Source organism: Primulina tabacum, chromosome 2 (genome assembly GCF_025594145.1).
Source record: "Primulina tabacum isolate GXHZ01 chromosome 2, ASM2559414v2, whole genome shotgun sequence".
NCBI lineage: Eukaryota > Viridiplantae > Streptophyta > Magnoliopsida > Lamiales > Gesneriaceae > Primulina > Primulina tabacum.
The window spans coordinates 15,662,447-15,679,965 of record NC_134551.1 but is presented as its reverse complement, the minus strand read 5'-3'; the positions used below and the strand labels follow the sequence as shown (position 1 = coordinate 15,679,965).

At 37.7% G+C, this 17,519-nt stretch overlaps 1 long non-coding RNA gene across 1 annotated transcript; it reads left to right on the top strand.

The window, feature by feature from the left end:
• Positions 1 to 1,194: 1,194 nt before the first annotated feature.
• LOC142537400 (uncharacterized) lies at positions 1,195 to 15,471 on the top strand. Its single transcript, XR_012818544.1, has 3 exons — positions 1,195 to 1,371; positions 2,364 to 2,841; positions 15,274 to 15,471. It is a non-coding gene; the product is annotated as an uncharacterized LOC142537400 (long non-coding RNA).
• The last annotated feature ends 2,048 nt before the right edge of the window (positions 15,472 to 17,519 follow it).

The window sequence follows — 17,519 nt, the reverse complement described above, 5'->3', positions numbered from 1 at the left end:
ATTCTAGAATTCAGTTTGTCACCAAACTGATTCATTATTCGAAGAGTTTGAGAAAATTTTCAAGTGTTTATTCAAAACCCCTTCTAAACACTTTTTCACTCCCAACCGATTCTAACAAGTGGTATCAAAGCAGTTGAATCTTGTTTCTGAATATTTCTTACCTACTAAATCTCATTTTCAAGTCTTCCTTCAACAAAATTCCAATCTTCTCGAGAGAAGAGTTTGACGACTTGAAGATTAGAATGCATGCTCATCTAGCTGCACAAGATGATGACATGTGGTATGTTATCACAACCGGACCCATGAAAATAATGAAAGCAAATACTGCAGTGGAAATAACTGATGGTGCACTCAATCGCATTGAAAATCCCAGAGAAAAATGGACTGCAGAAGATAAGAGGAAAGCAAAACTAGATAATGTGGCTAAAGATATTCTGTATAAAACCTTGGATAAGGTGACATTCAGTAAGATGAAGCTCTGCAAAACAGCAAAGGAAATTTTGGGAGAAATTAATCCATCTGTGCGAGGGAAATGAGCAGAGACTAAAGAGAACAAACTCTCTGTTGTTGTTCAGAAGTTTGATAACATGAAAATGAAGACTGGAAATTCTATGCACGAATATGATGAGAGAATCAGTGGCATAATAAACGAATTGAATGCACACTACAAGAAAATCTTAATTCAACAACACATCAAAGACAACGGTTTCAACAAAAATCGTTGTCGTAGCCTCAAAAAACCCGTTTATAGACAACAGTTTCTTAAAAACCGTTGTCTTTGATATGTCTACGACAACGGTTTTTAAAAACCTTTGTCTATGGGCGTGTTTTTTTGGGATACAAAAATGGTTTTTAAAAACCGTTATCTATGAGCGTGTTTTTTTTTTGGGCTACAATAATGGTTTTTAAAAATCATTGTCTATGACCGTGTTATTTTGGGATACAACAACGATTTTTAAAAATCGTTGTCTATATGTGTTTTTTTCGAGGGCCTAAGACAACGGATTTTTTAAAACCGTTGTCTTTCAGTTGGTTTTTTTAGCACTACGACAACCGTTTTTCTAAAACCGTTGTCTTAGTTCTAATTTTTTTAAAAAGAAATTTTAATTGTAACATATATATTACACACACTTGTACGTAATAAAACAGAGAAAAAAAGAAAATCCAATCCATTCCCGCTTTACGTCTCCTCTTTCCCTCCAAAGTCCCAAGCCGACGCCGCCACTTCTCACCGCCAAGGAAGACCGGCCGACCACCGTGCGATCTACCCATCAACTTTGGGACCTTGATTAATCTCTGAATCGTAGTTTCCAGCCGAGTTTTCAACTGCCGTTCGGGTCTATTTATTGCTCGATTTTTTGATCATTTTATGTGAGTTTTGGTTCTATTTTCTCCTAGTTATCGTTGTTGGTTGTTGTGTTTAGTGAATTGCCAGAGTATTATCCCAATTTTAGCTGCATTTTCAGCCACGTTTTGGTCTATGAAATTAATGGCTTATATTATATTTTATTTGTTTTAATACTTAATTTGAAATTTTTCTACCACAAGAAAGCCGCGGAATGTTCGCCTTCCTTAAAACCCTGACCGACCAGTTCTCTGCTACCACTCTTCCGTAGTAATTTATTTCTCGACCGGTTTGATTACGGTAATTGGTGATGAATTTTTTTAAAATATTTCATTTAGTACTCATGTTGCGCATTTTATTTCATTTTGATTCTGTGGATGTATTATTTAGTTTTGCTGGTAAATATGCTAATATACCGGATGTATGTATCAAGGAGCGGTTTAGATGGCTAAATATTAACTTGTATTTCTGGTTTATTTTGTTTTGGGGTGCAATTTGATATGAACCGTCACAAAAATGGACAATTTGTTTAAGAAGACAAAATTTTCGAGATTTCCTTTTCTTTCTCACTGTTATTCAAGAACATATCATTTCACAAAGAATGGTGATGGGAGATATGTCTAATTTATGGGGATACAAAGAGGTGAACCTTTTAAAATTACGCTTCGTTTCTTGTTTTTTTTGTCACCTTTTTTTATTCCTGGAATTGAGTCCCATTTCCAAGTTATAGTTTTTGTTTTTTGGTAAAGTTGAAATCTTTTTGTCCTACTTTGAAAAATTTGTCGATGATTCTTTGAACAAAACTTGTTATCAATTTTGGGATCCACTCCACACTTGTTGCTCTGTTTTTTTATGATAGGTATCAAATGGTCATAGTTTTTTGTCGTTCCCTTGGTGAAATTTCTAGTTTATCTTGTCAGGATTATATTTCTGAAATTTAATGTTTCTGACTTTATGTTTTTTTTGGGAATTACGCGTTTTTTTCTTCTTTCTAACAACAAATTCTCTTACTACCCAGTATCATGAGGCAGAGCACTGAAATCGGATGATAATGCCTTCTAGTTTCAAAACAAGAAACTTCAATCACAGGCCAATTCATTTCTTCTTTAAATGTTCTTTAACTTGTCAATGTTGAATTTTGTAAATAACCCCGTAATGTAATCAGCCATAGGATCTTTAATTGTTGAGCAAGTTGATTAAACCAAGTTGGTAATTTGACTAGTTTTTACTGTTTGATTGCAGTTATTTTGACCAGTATTTATTGCGACAAACCAATTTTAAAGGTGGCAAGCTATCACGAGCGAGCTTCTTGGATGCGGATTTGAGCGGTATTCCCTTGGTATGGTTGTTTTTCAAGTGTAGTTGTGTCACGTGATGGGCCTGATATGAATTTTTCAAGCTTTATGTGCACAAAATTGAAGCTGACAGTGGTGTAGGAAATTTGCTTACTTTCAAGATTACAGTCAGTAAAAAGCTGCGGTGGCGGTTTCTTGCAGGTATGTTTCAGCATATTTACGAATTACATTAATGTCATTGTTGATAAAGCCATCGGCACAAAAATACAGCAAATGAGGCTATGTAACACAACAATTGTTGATAGATTCATCACAACATTGATGTCTAATTTTGTTGTTTACAACTATTTTGAACACCAATTTAACAGTATTTTTACAACTATTTTGAAGGATTTGACTCATTGTTGGTTGGTTAGTTGTACGTATAATGGACAAAGATTGGATGTCAAAGAATAGGTTGTCACGTGAATATGAGGCTGGGGTGGAGTATTTCTTTCAGTTTGCATCGTGAAACGCTAACAATCCGAATGCAATGCTTTGCCCATGTGCAAAATGTGGTAATCTAAAGACGAAAGATATTGACAGTATAAGGGCTCATTTGTGTTTTAATGGTATAGATTTAACATATCATTCATGGATTTGGCATGGCGAAACATCTAAGTTTGGGAACTCAATGAATGATAGTGATCGAGTAGGGGAAGATGAACGCAAATATTTTACCGAGGAACCTATAAGTATGGTACATGGTGCATATAATAGTTATGCTGAGAATACAAACCAATTCCATAAGCTACTTGAAGATGCCGAGAAACATTTATATCCTGGATGTGTTAAATTTACAAAGTTATCTGCACTTGTGAAATTATATAACTTGAAGGCAAAATATAGTTGGAGTGATAAAAGTTTCACTGATTTACTTAATTTGTTTGGGCAAATGCTTCCAGATGACAATGAGTTGCCTTTATCTTTGTATGATGCAAAGAAAATCTTATGTGCTTTAGGGATGAATTATGTGAAAATTCATGCTTGTCCTAATGATTGTATCTTATACCGGAATGAGTATGAGGATATTACCAGTTTCCCTATTTGCCGGATGTCAAGGTGGAAGTTGGGTTAAAATTCTACGATAAATGGAGGAGTTCCTGCTAAGGTTTTGGTACTTCCCACCTGTGGGGACCCGGACGCTAATTCATTCCTTAATCGTCTTTAGGAATACTTCAACCAATTATAATAAACAGGGTCTAAATTTTTTTTTAAAATACAAAGCGAAAACGTAATGTAATTCAATTCAAATTACATATTAAACATAAACATATAAATCTTGTATTATCTACAAGAATTCAACTAGGTTCAACTATATATCAGTGCTGAATCCTAAGTTGCTTCGAAGCCCGGATCTCCACGCTATCTAGTCCAGCCTCGTTCTCTTCTTGACCCTGATCCTATCCCACCTGTTGCCATGCACACATACAAACAAGACAACAGCCGGATAACTCCGGTGAGAATTACATTCTCAGTATAAATCATGTATACATGCAATCATAAGAACAATATAAAAGCATATAACAGATATGTCTAACATGTATCAAAATTAGAAACATGAATCAAATAATCATCACATGTATGATAATCCTAAACATGAATCACTATCAAGAATAAATCATATTCTAAACATGTACCATCATCAGGAACATAATTCAACATCAAGCAATGAATCACTCTCCGTGATTCTCAGACTCAGACTCGACTCAGTCCTAATCTAGGGATCCCGTTCGGAATAAGAACATACACCCACCTACACTCCCGATCGGAGTGCTGGTATGTTCTTATTCACGGACTTTGGTCTTTTCCATATCGAACACCAGTAATAGAAAAGACTCCAGTTCTATCCACTCCGATATAGCCAAACGTCCGGTGTCCTGACCTAACCGTCATGGACTATGGCCCGATCGCCAATATCATATCCTGCAACAAAGTGCAATGGGCCAGTGACGAGTCCTCACTATCCGGCCCTTCTGTCAGAAGATCAAATGTCTACGACTAGGCACATTCGCCTATGACTCAAGACGACATACATTGTCTATACATCCATAGACCAGAAATATCAATCGTATTTAATTGCAAATAACAATGCAATAAAATAAAGTATGTGATTTAGGGAAACTCGAGTCAAATCTCACTCGAGTTGTGCAATCCCAACTCAACATTAATTTATACCTTTATCTTCTCGGTCTGACGAAGTCGAAGTATCGAAGTCAAGTCTGTCTATATCAAATCTGAAATAACAGTATCAAATAGACCGTGTCAATATACTGCTTAACTTAAAGCCTGTTCTGATCAATACACAACCTGAAAACATAATCTGATCAATATCGAATCAAGACACAATCTAATTCATATCGATGATATCACTATATAATCGAAGTCACTACTGAATCTGATCAATATCAACCCATAGATGTTTCGACGGCATAACAGTACAGTCTCGATAACCCCGTCAATTTCAACACCACAGATATAATACCAGAACTCATAATCAATATCGGTGCAACTCATAATTTCCATAACAATACAGATCTGATATCGAATCTCAATTAATCAATTCCAAAAATCATAACAATTACATAAACAGTCTGTTCTTCATTCTGACTTCAAATATACGATGTCTACTATATTAGAAACACCATATATGATTCATACTCAATTCTAACAACATCATAATTTCAAACGACATCAAAACGTAACAAAACTTACGTCCCGTTATAGCTGTCGTCACTAAGAACTCGGTACTGTACTCAGATGCAAAATCTGACGATGGAATCTTCGCAAAATCACAATTCCTAATTTTGAAGAAACTTTCCTCGGCACTTCCGATTTCTCCCCTTTCTATTTTCAAATACTGATATGTATATATATTTATATACACGTTGCACGGTGATGGCAAGTGGCTTTTTGCATGTTCTGCACGTCGCGCGCATATGCACCGGAAGCCTTATCCGAACTACCGGACTGCTCGCGCATATGCGCGCACATAAGTCGCGCATATGCGCGAGACCTACTGTCTCGTGCCTTCACCATTCGCACAGATGCGCGCCTTCTGCCGCGCATGTGCGCCGAACTCTCTGGACGTTCCGCGCATGTGCGCGTATTGAGGTCGCGCATATGCGCCCAACTCTCTGGACCTCTCGCGCATATGCGCGAATCTAAGTCGCGCATGTGCGCGCAGTGGTTCTGTCTTCCTCGCGCATGTGCGCCCATACATGTCGCGTATGTGCGCGGGGACTCTTCTTGCACCACATGTCAAATCTTCTTTTGGCTCTCCCGGTCTGATCTTTTCTGTCTATAATCATATCAATTAATCAATAAATCATTTCAGATTAATCTCGGATTACAGTAATTAAAATCTCGGGCCTTACATTTCTCCCCCTCTAAGATATGATTTCGTCCTCGAAATCACATGCAATCAATTCAGATAAGGAAGAAATGTATACTAGAGGTTACTTCAGAAAATTTATTCTATAAAATCATTTTGAAATCTCAATCTCATATCAGATTCTGTCTCTTTTAATGCCCTAATAACTTTACCGTATTTCCAATAGCAGAATAGTCTTCATTCTGAATTTTCATTCTTTCACGCATCCCTGATTTTAATTTGAAGAAGAATTCAAGAAGTATAATATCATCATACTACTTAAGATCATTCTGATAAAATCAATTGCGAATACTGGCTATACAACATCCGTATATACCAATCAATAGCTCTTAAGAACTCAATCTCGGCTTCAAATACCAACAGTCGTCACCTGACGTTGGCATATTTCATATCAACTTCCGAGCTACCTTCCTTTGCTCCTGAATCAGTTTCATTTTCTTTATCAGATCTTTGATCCCATCAAATCCAATCTCAGGTATCACCGCAGTATCATCCCCATATGAAGGAAATTCGCAGTTCTCACTGTACAATACCTCGACTAGAGCTATCTCGATACTCATCTAGTAGCTATTATTGTATAATAATTCATAAAGTGACAAGACCTCAGGTAACTAGTGCTAAAATCCCGCACTATAGTTCCTGGATATCCTCCAGTAACTAGATAGTTCGGTCCGACTATCCGTCAATCTATAACCCATAGATAAAAAAAATCATGCTATACATTCTGCCAAAAGTATAAAATCAACCAAAATCACGGTATGATATAATTAACTCTGGCATTCAATACAATCTGACCCCTTTTCTGACATACCTCTCAGTCGTCTAGTCATATCTGTATGTCATCCTGTACCATATAGCATATGCAGATTTGAACAATCGTTCAATCATAACCACATCCTGGTACATTCTTGGCACGATTTTGGTAAGTATCACCAGACCATAGAATTGTACTTCTATTTCTATTTAGGAATCGATAATCTGTATAACCAATCTCCTGGTTTCTATCTTCTTGTCTTCATCTGTCAGCGATTTAGACATTTCCATACAAGTTCTGACATAACTGATTTCGTTTATTTACATCAAAATTGTCCGTTCGAATTATCACACATTTCCTGTTACCAGAATAATACTGAATCTACTACTATGTGCATCTGACAATACCTGTCATTTCAAATTCGAAATATCTGGCACAAACAAATCAGCTAATTATATAACATAAAGCATTACCTACCTGGTATTCTGATTGACACACTGTTCTGACTATCGAAATCAAGTTCTGAACAATCTGATCAAACTTTGGAACTGCTGTAATTTTCAACATCAGCTCTGAGCCGGCTTGAACGTTCTAAAGTTCTGCCATTATTAATGTCGTTTTCAGCCACTGATCACTGTCTCAACTGTGCTACAATCAATCAGTATACTATCTTCAGATATCACAAACTCTGAATACAATCTGTTGCAATCTTGATTCATAGCCGAACAATTCTGTATACAACAATCTCGGTTCCCAGAATATTCAATACAGATTTCAACTGTTCGATTCAATCAATCATACGCTGCGAATATATCAAAATATCATAGATAAAACGAGCATAAGGTCATCAGAACACTTCGGAACACAGGATTTATCAACCCATACACAGAACTGAAGTATTTCCCAAAGAAACACATAATCAGATGTAACTCTAACTCTCAGGCAGTAAATCTTCTAACTGACATTTCAATTCTTTCAATTCAATCAATATCATTCTGTACAGAAGTCTAAAATGAAATACATACCTGATGTCACATCAAGGCTGAAGTCGCTCTCCCTGATATAAGACAAACCCGGAATTTCATCTGGAACGACTATAGCAACTCTCCTGCTACTGACAAATCATTCCCAGATAGGCTCAACTTCAGTAATCAACTGAATGCATAAGGAATTACTCCATTCTTTTCGATAATCATCGAATCATACATAATACGGATATCAAGGAATTCAAAATAGAGAATCCTTACCGTATATCATTCGTTCATCGGCCATTTCAGGTCCGAATCTTACCATCTCCTGGCAAGAATCTATACTAGTTCTGTACTTGTTAGCATATCAATATCAATAATGTAGTCAGAATCAGACAACACAAGTACAACACAACCTAATTCAATCTCATTCCCTTTTTACTGTAGTATACAATATATCACAGAATTCACTGATATCAATTCCTCTTCCCAAAAGGTACAAAGATCAATACTATAGTAACACAGACTCAACAGGTACAACATATATCAATGAAACTCAGTCAAGGATAATCGTAGGAAATGCATTAGTATATATCAATACATATGCGACATAATCATAAAAGAACATATATCTGTCACTACATCATCAAGTGCATCCTGGGTCTGTTCCTCGATCACTACCACCAAACGCTCCTACTCCTGTGAATCTTCGGGAATTTTTCAGTGGACATACTCTTGCGAAATGTCCTAATTGTTTGCAAATACGGCAACTACCAAATACTCCTTGGCATTGCTCAGTGGGATGTCTCCCTCCGCAGGTGCTGCAGTACACTCCGGTATAATTCTGACTAGAACTACTGGAGCTAGAAAGGCTGCTGCCTAACTTCTTAAACTGCTTCTTTCGAGCTTTCAAATAGTCTTTCCTTTCACCACTATTACTACCAGTCTCAGGTCCGAGAGGTGGTTGTTGTGGTCTCAATGCTAGAGGCGCAAACGAAGCTCCTTTCTGTCTTGTCAGACTGGCTTCGGCTCTCTTGGCCCTACTCAGAGCATCAATGAAACTATAGGGTCGGCCTGTATTTACTAATGTCAATATCTCAGGATTCAATCCCTTAACAAACTGATCAGTCACAGCTTCATCATTCCCAGCCACGTGAGGAGCAAAACGTAGCAAGGTAGAAAATTGAGCAACATATTCTTCAACGCTTAAATGACCCTGTTTCAAATCTTCAAATTCTGCCCTTTTATCATCTCGGTACGAACTTGGGAGAAATCTTCGATAGAATTCAGTTTTAAAGATCTTCCACGTAATCACTGTACCACACTGCTCTAAAACCCCTTTGGTTGCAATCCACCAACTCTTTGCGACTTCTTTTAACTGGTTCCCAATCAGTTTAACTCTCCGTTCATCTAGGTACTCAAGTGAATCAAACAGTATCTCTATATCGTCTAGCCAATTCTCACAATCAACAGTCGTCTCAGTACCCCTCAGACTCGGCGGTGTCAATGACTGAAACCTCTTCAACTGTACTTCCATCGAAGTTTCGGATACATCCATCTGATCCATCCAGATACTTCCCTGGTTCTGAGATTCTTTGAGGAGCTAATCTGATTATCATAAGGATCAGTAACCAGATACCACAACCTGTTTCCAAGTTTCAGTCCTCCTCTGATCATCTTACAGCTGATCAAGAGTCGGTTCTAATCCAGCCTCAATAATGCATATTACTATATCAAATCAGATAAATCAAGTAACATGTATCAACAAAGCAGTAAATCATGCTAGCACTCACATGCAAAAAAAGAAAATTCATTCTACCCCGCTCCTCTCTTTTATCTTAGTCTCCAAGATCTATCGCTCTGATACCACCTATTGTGGGGACCCGGACGCTAATTCATTCCTTAATCGTCTTTAGGAATACTTCAACCAATTATATTAAACAGGGTCTAAATTTTTTTTAAAATACAAAGCGGAAACGTAATGTAATTCAATTCAAATTACATATTAAACATAAACATATAAATCTTGTATTATCTACAAGAATTCAACTAGGTTCAACTATAATCAGTGCTGAATCCTAAGTTGCTTCGAAGCTCGGATCTCCACGCTATCTAGTCCAGCCTCGTTCTCTTCTTGACCCTGATCCTATCCCACCTGTTGTCATGCACACATACAAACAAGACAACAGCCGGATAACTCCGGTGAGAATTACATTCTCAGTATAAATCATGTATACATGCAATAATAAGAACAATATAAAAGCATATAACAGATATGTCTAACATGTATCAAAATTAGAAACATGAATCAAATAATCATCACATGTATGATAATCCTAAACATGAATCACTATCAAGAATAAATCATATTCTAAACATGTACCATCATCAGGAACATAATTCAACATCAAGCAATGAATCACTCTCCGTGATTCTCAGACTCAGACTCGACTCAGTCCTAATCTAGGGATCCCGTTCGGAATAAGAACATACACCCACCTACACTCCCGATCGGGGTGGTGGTATATTCTTATTCACGGACTTTGGCCCTTTCCATATCGAACACCAGTTATAGAAAAGACTCCAGTTCTATCCACTCTGATATAGCCAAACGTCCGGTTTCCTGACCTAACCGTCATGGACTATGGCCCGATCGCCAATATCCTATCCTGCAACAAAGTGCAATGGGCCAGTGACGAGTCCTCACTATCCGGCCCTTTCTGTCAGAAGATCAAATGTCTACGACTAGGCACATTCGCCTATGACTCAAGACATACATTGTCTATACATCCATAGACCAGAAATATCAATCATATTTAATTGCAAATAACAATGCAATAAAATAAAGTATGTGATTTAGGGAAACTCGAGTCAAACCTCACTCGAGTTGTGCAATCCCAACTCAACATTAATTTATACCTTTATCTTCTCGGTCTGACGAAGTCGAAGTATCGAATTCAAGTCTGTCTATATCAAATCTGAAATAACAGTATCAAATAGACCGTGTCAATATACCGCTTAACTTAAAGCCTGTTCTGATCAATACACAACCTGAAAACATAATCTGATCAATATCGAATCAAGACATGATCTAATTCATATCGATGATATCACTATATAATCGAAGTCACTACTGAATCTGATCAATATCAACCCATAGATGTTTCGACGGCATAACAGTACAGTTTCGATAACCCCGTCAATTTCAACACCACAGATATAATACCAGAACTCATAATCAATATCGGTGCAACTCATAATTTCCATAACAATACAGATCTGATATCGAATCTCAATTAATCAATTCCAAAAATCATAACAATTACATAAACGGTCTGTTCTTCATTCGGACTTCAAATATACGATGTCTACTATATTCGAAACACCATATATGATTCATACTCAATTCTAACAATATCATAATTTCAAACGACATCAAAACGTAACAAAACTTACGTCCCGTTATAGCTGTCGTCGCTAAGAACTTGGTACTGTACTCAGATACAAAATCAGACGATGGAATCTTCGCAAAATCACAATTCCTAATTTTGAAGAAACTTTCCTCGGCACTTCCGATTTCTCCCCTTTCTATTTTCAAAGACTGATATGTATATATATTTATATACACGTAGCACGGTGATGGCAAGTGGCTTTTTGCATGTTCTGCACGTCGCGCGCATATGCACGCACAAAGTCGCGCATATGCGCCGGAAGCCTTATCCGAACTACCGGACTGCTCGCGCATATGCGCGCACATAAGTCGCGCATATGCGCGAGACCTACTGTCTTGTGCTTTCACCATTCGCGCATATGCGCGCCTTCTGCCGCGCATGTGCGCCGAACTCTCTGGACGTTCCGCGCATGTGCGCGTATTGAGGTTGCACATGTGCGCCCAACTCTCTGGACCTCTCGCGCATATGCGCGAATCTAAGTTGCGCATGTGCGCGCATGGTTCTGTCTTCCTCGCGCATGTGCGCCCATACATGTCGCGCATGTGCGCGGGGACTCTTCTTGCACCTCATGTCAAATATTCTTTCGGCTCTCCCGGTCTGATCTTTTCTGTCTATAATCATATCAATTAATCAATAAATCATTTCAGATTAATCTCGGATTACAGTAATTAAAATCTCGGGCCTTACACCACCTATTCCCATATTTCAAAGTTGGTTTTAGCAGAAGGTGATATCTAAGGAATTAATTTGGCATGCTGGATACTCGCGTCATCCGGCTGATGCACCCTCTTGGAAAGTAGTGGATCACAACTGGCCAAATTTTGCTTCGGAGCCAAGAAATCTAAGACTTGCCATATCAGCTGACGACATCTGTGAGGGCCCGTATTTCGTATTCATAATTTTGCAGAATTATTAAAAATTTTCTCTTTAAATAAATAAACTTGCAACGTATAAAAACTTTCGTAAAATAACCCAACGGTTTAACATAAACATAGCAGCGAAAACTGAATAATGTTTTAAACAATAACTTAAAAATGAATAAAAGTTATAACAAGAGTTTGAACATAAAACTGAATAACTAAACGTGAGGTCCTCGGGATCGTACTACCGCCGATCCGAGCTAACTCACTGGTCCCCGCCCTCACCCTCTGCATCGTCAGTACCTACATCAATCAAGTCTAGTGAGTCTAAAGACCCAGCATGCATATATCGTGAATAACAAATAAATACGTAATAAGATCGCATGCAACGTAAAAATATCGTAAACTGAATCGTAACGTGATAATATAAGCATGAGTAAATATAGTTACGTGCACATCATAAAAATCGTACGTAAAAGCTTTGCTCAATACGAGCCATATCATATCATATCGTAATTTTCTGTAGAAATAATGTGTCAAAGCAAGTGGCCCATAATATAATCGCCTGATCAGACTAAACCACAGTATACTGGACGGTAGAGATCACCACAGCCCTTGGACTAGATATCCGTACCCGTACATAATCCTAAACCGGTCGTAAGTCACCAGGTGGAGAGGTCCCCGGTCACGCATCCCGGCTTCCAAACCCATACTACTTGGAGAGGTCCCCGACTGCGTGCGTCGGCTTCCAAACCCATAACATAAATGGCCACAAGACAGACCGCATATCTCAAAAATAAAGCATTTTCATATTTTGCACGTAAATATACTTACAACCCTTATGCTTCGCTTAGTTGGATCGTTTCCCAGGCTCGCTGTGACGTAAATTATCGTGGGACTCATGGAACCATAATTTGACCTAAAATGCACCCGAATGAAGTACGGTGACTTAGGGACTTCCGAACGACTTGATACTCAAACCGTACTTAACCAACTTAATAAGTTATCGAATGTAATGCAAAACAATAAAATATCATGTCCGAACCACAATCATTGAAATTGATGAGATACGGCCATGCATGCATCAAAACCGAGCAAAACTAGACCATGAACTCTAATTTCAACCATGTTTCCGAACCAACCCGAACCAACATCGAACCAACATCTAGCCATGATCAAAATATGCTTAAACTTACTGTAATTACACAAAATTTTACTGGAAATATGAATTAAGGTGCAAATGAACCAAAATCGTGAGGTGCTCTTACTAGAGTCACTTTGGCACTTCGCACCGTAATTTCTCGTACGACTTCTAAACTTAACCAAATCACAAACAGCTAAAAACACGACCTCCGTAACACATTTTGGCATGTCTTAGTCCCGGGATAATGGCCATAGGCCAACCAAGAACCAAGAACAAGACTCAAGGGCCGAAGCTCACTACTGCCGAGAACACACACATGAGCAGCTTGTCACTAGCTGTCAAAATGGATATTAAAAACTGACCATGGCTCAAACCAGTGGTCACAACACCTTCTTGACATGTTGAGGCATTGGTTATTCCATGGCTAAGGGCCCTATGACAACCAAGAACCAACCAACCACCTTAGAACAAAACAAGAACCACCCGAGAGCTTACTGTCATACGTGACCAACCTGAGTTGTTTCTGTCAAAACGATTTGGGACATGGCTCAAGCCACTTAGGGCCGACATGACCATGTCCTAGCCTTGCTAGGGAAGGGTCCTAGCCATGGCTACCGGCCCTAGGCCAGCCATAGCGGGAACACTATCCTAGAAAACCCATTGACAGCAAATGAACCCCAAATGTGACACTTGTTTCTTACCTACTGTTTTGAGCACTTAACTTACGGTTTTGGGGCTTGAACCCTTTATCAAACTTGACCATAACACACCTTAGGACATGCCCATAAGCAGCCTTGGGAGCCTAGGAACTGAGCCAACCTGTAAATCAACAAAACAAGCAAGGAACGTGACATGCACAGGATGGCCGAGAATGGCCTATGGTTCTCAAAAATATTTTCTTGTGGTTTCTTGCTATAAAAACGAAACCATGCACATATATCATACTAAAAATATGTAATACACTTGATTGATGAGAAAATGGAGAAAGTACACATGCCTTAAGTTGTTTTTACAATAAACAACACGATACGTTGGACCGGGAGACACGGCAACGGAAATGAAGAAACCTTGTTATTGTTGTTGTCTTGGCCGAGAATGGGAGCTGCTAAACCTCTGAATTTTTGTGCTAGGGGGAGTGGAGAAGGTGGTGAAGGTTGGTGGTTAATAAGGTGGGGCATGGGTGAGTAAATGATGTCAAGTTGGGGGGGACATGCATGTTGAATGGTTGTCATTTGTGTTGTTGGGGGAGCTAAATGGTTTGGGATTGTGTGGAGTGGAAATGACCGAGAGTTGGCTTTTCAATTAGTGTAGGAATTTGTTTAAGTTTTGCTAAGTATAATCCTATGTTAGATAAGCTTGATTAAAAGGTTAATTAAGCATAATCTTGATGAATTAAGAAGCCTACGATAAAATTGGTGATTAATTAATTAAAGTAGACTTAATTCCACTTGATTTCATTAAATTAAATTATTTCTTAGCTTGGAATAAATTTACGAATATTTTTGGATCATAAAATTCATCTCTGATTTCCTATCTCCGGTCCGGTCTCGCGTATATATCTAAAATGTTAAAATTTGAAATACACGATTTAAAATCCTTAAAAATAACGTAAAAGATTTAAATGCAATTAAATCAAAAAATTCTTAAAACAATAATCATTTAAAATTAAATAATAGAAATTATGCACGTATCTACGCATATTGGTTTTTCGGGTACTACAACATCAATCCACATAGTTTGATGAGTTCTGCATATAGTTGTTGGCCAATTGTGATGATCACTTACAACCTTCCTCCAAGTTTGTGTACGAGAGAAAATTTAGGATGCTCACTTTGTTGATTTTTGGTCCCAAACAACCGGGAAATGATATTGATGTCTACTTAGCACCTCTAATTGATTACTTAAATTTTTTATGGGATATAGCTGTTGATACATATGATGCATATCGAAAAGAAATTTTCTCGCTTAGAGCTGTATTACTATGGACGATCAATGATTTTCCTGCATATGGGAACATGTCAGGTTGTATTTTGAAAGCATATCATGCATGTCCAATATATGGTGAAGAAACATATTCGACGAGATTGAAGCATAGTAGAAAAATTGCGTATACAGGCCATAGAAGGTTTCTTCCTACAAGTCATCCGTATTGAAGGCAAAAGAAAGCATTTAACGTGAACCAAGAGTTTAAACTCGCACCAAAACCATTAACCGGGCATGAAGTTTTAGAAAGAGTTGAAAGAATTAATTATCGTCTGGGAAAAATGAGTAGGAAGCTTCAGTCGAAGGTAGGTGATGAAAAATCATGTTGGAAAAAGAAATCTATATTCTTTGAACTTGAGTATTGGAAACATTTACATGTTCTACATGTTCTTGATGTGATGTATATTGAAAAAAATGTTTGTAAGAGTCTCATCGGTACGTTACTTGACATTCCAGGAAAAACAAAGGATGGAGTTGCAGCAAGACTAGACCTAATGAAGATGAATTTGAGGACTTATCTGAGTGAAACGTCCTCTATTTTTTTTTCTAATCTTAAATCGTATATTCTAAATTACTAAATAAAATATTTTAACATAATCATGAATCATAATAAATTAACAACTTAAATCTCAAGTGCATAAAATAAAATCCTAAATCATCGACTAACCAAAATTCCTAAATCGACCTTTAAAAAGATTGGCTAACAATAAAATTAAGCACAAAAATATCTTTACTAAAAATCATTAACATAATCTTTAAATCCTTAATCTATCTAGCTAGTGCGAAAACATAAAAGCTCTCGGGCTTGTACTGCTGCACTCGATCCACTCAATCGTCACCGCCTCCCATAAATCATCAAATCCTGCATCACACAAACCTAGTGAGTCTAAAGACTCGACACGTTCTAAACATGGATAGCAAATAATCCATATACATTCATATGCATTAAAATAATATTTTTATTTAAAATAACTTTTAAGTATAAATAAATCCTTTAAAAATCATTTTAAAATAGCTTTAATCATCATCATAAATCATATATCATAAAAATCATTTTTATCATAAGCTTTCAATCATATATCATTTTGGGTGAAGTTTCATCCTTGAAAATGACTAGCTTTTATCCTTTGGTCAACTGCAGTCTTAGCTCCACATGGTCCATGGGGGTGTGTACTAGGCTCCACCATGGAAATATGATCGTCGGGGTCCCTTTGGGGCCTTTTCCCATACACGGGGTCCCACTGGGTCCTTGGCCCGTATATGGGTTCCCTCTAGGGCCTTGGCCCTCACGTCAACTCCACAAAATCATATAATCTTTTGTCACAGTCAATTCACATTTCTCAAAATATTTTTCCTCTTTTTTAAAAAAATAATCATAAAATAAGACAGCTTTCAAAAAATAACATTTTAAACAGTATGATTTGCACAGCTTTACCATAAATCATAAAAATACTTATTATCATCAAAATCATCATTTTAAATCATGTAATATCATTTAACATGCGTTATTCGGGACGCTGCCAAGCGTTTTCGTATTTTCCTAAGTGTAAAATTACTGTTTTGCCCCTGGACGTAAAAATTCTCGATTTTATGTTTTTCTCACTTTTAATGACATCGGATTACCTTAAATAATTATTTAAGCTTAAATATAATTTTTCATAATTTTATGAAGCTTAAAACTAGGATTTTCAATTAATTCTTTATTTAGCATTTTGTGCGGCGATAAAATCCCGGATAAATCCAAAACTCAATATTTTTCTCCCAAATTTTAAACACAACATTTTTAGTATTTATTCTACCCTTAGGAGCCATGAACCACATCCATGGACCCATGGTTCCAATTTTTTTCTTTTAATTTTTGTTTTTGACCCATTATCGAACCACCCGAGCCATCTCCCAATTTACTCGAGCCACGCCCAAGCCACCTCAAGCCAAAATTTAGCCAACCGAACTAGTTACCCTACTGACCAAGCCCAGTCCAAAGATGCAGCACCTAAGTCGCTCAAGCTCACCTGAAACTTGAAGACCCGAACTGAACACATGGTGATTCACGCTCAATGACTTCTTTCCCTTCAAGGAACCTTACAGACCCTTAACCATCTACCAGCACTGACCCTCACCGAGCCTAGACCACACTTAGAACCCCGTATGACCCAGCCAAGGCCCTCGAACCACGCCCCTCAACCAACGCACAAACCCAGCAACCACGCACCAGATTTGTACAAGCTGCTCACCCACGCTAATGGACTCCTAGCCAACTTGGGACACTTCCAATCGAGCCACCA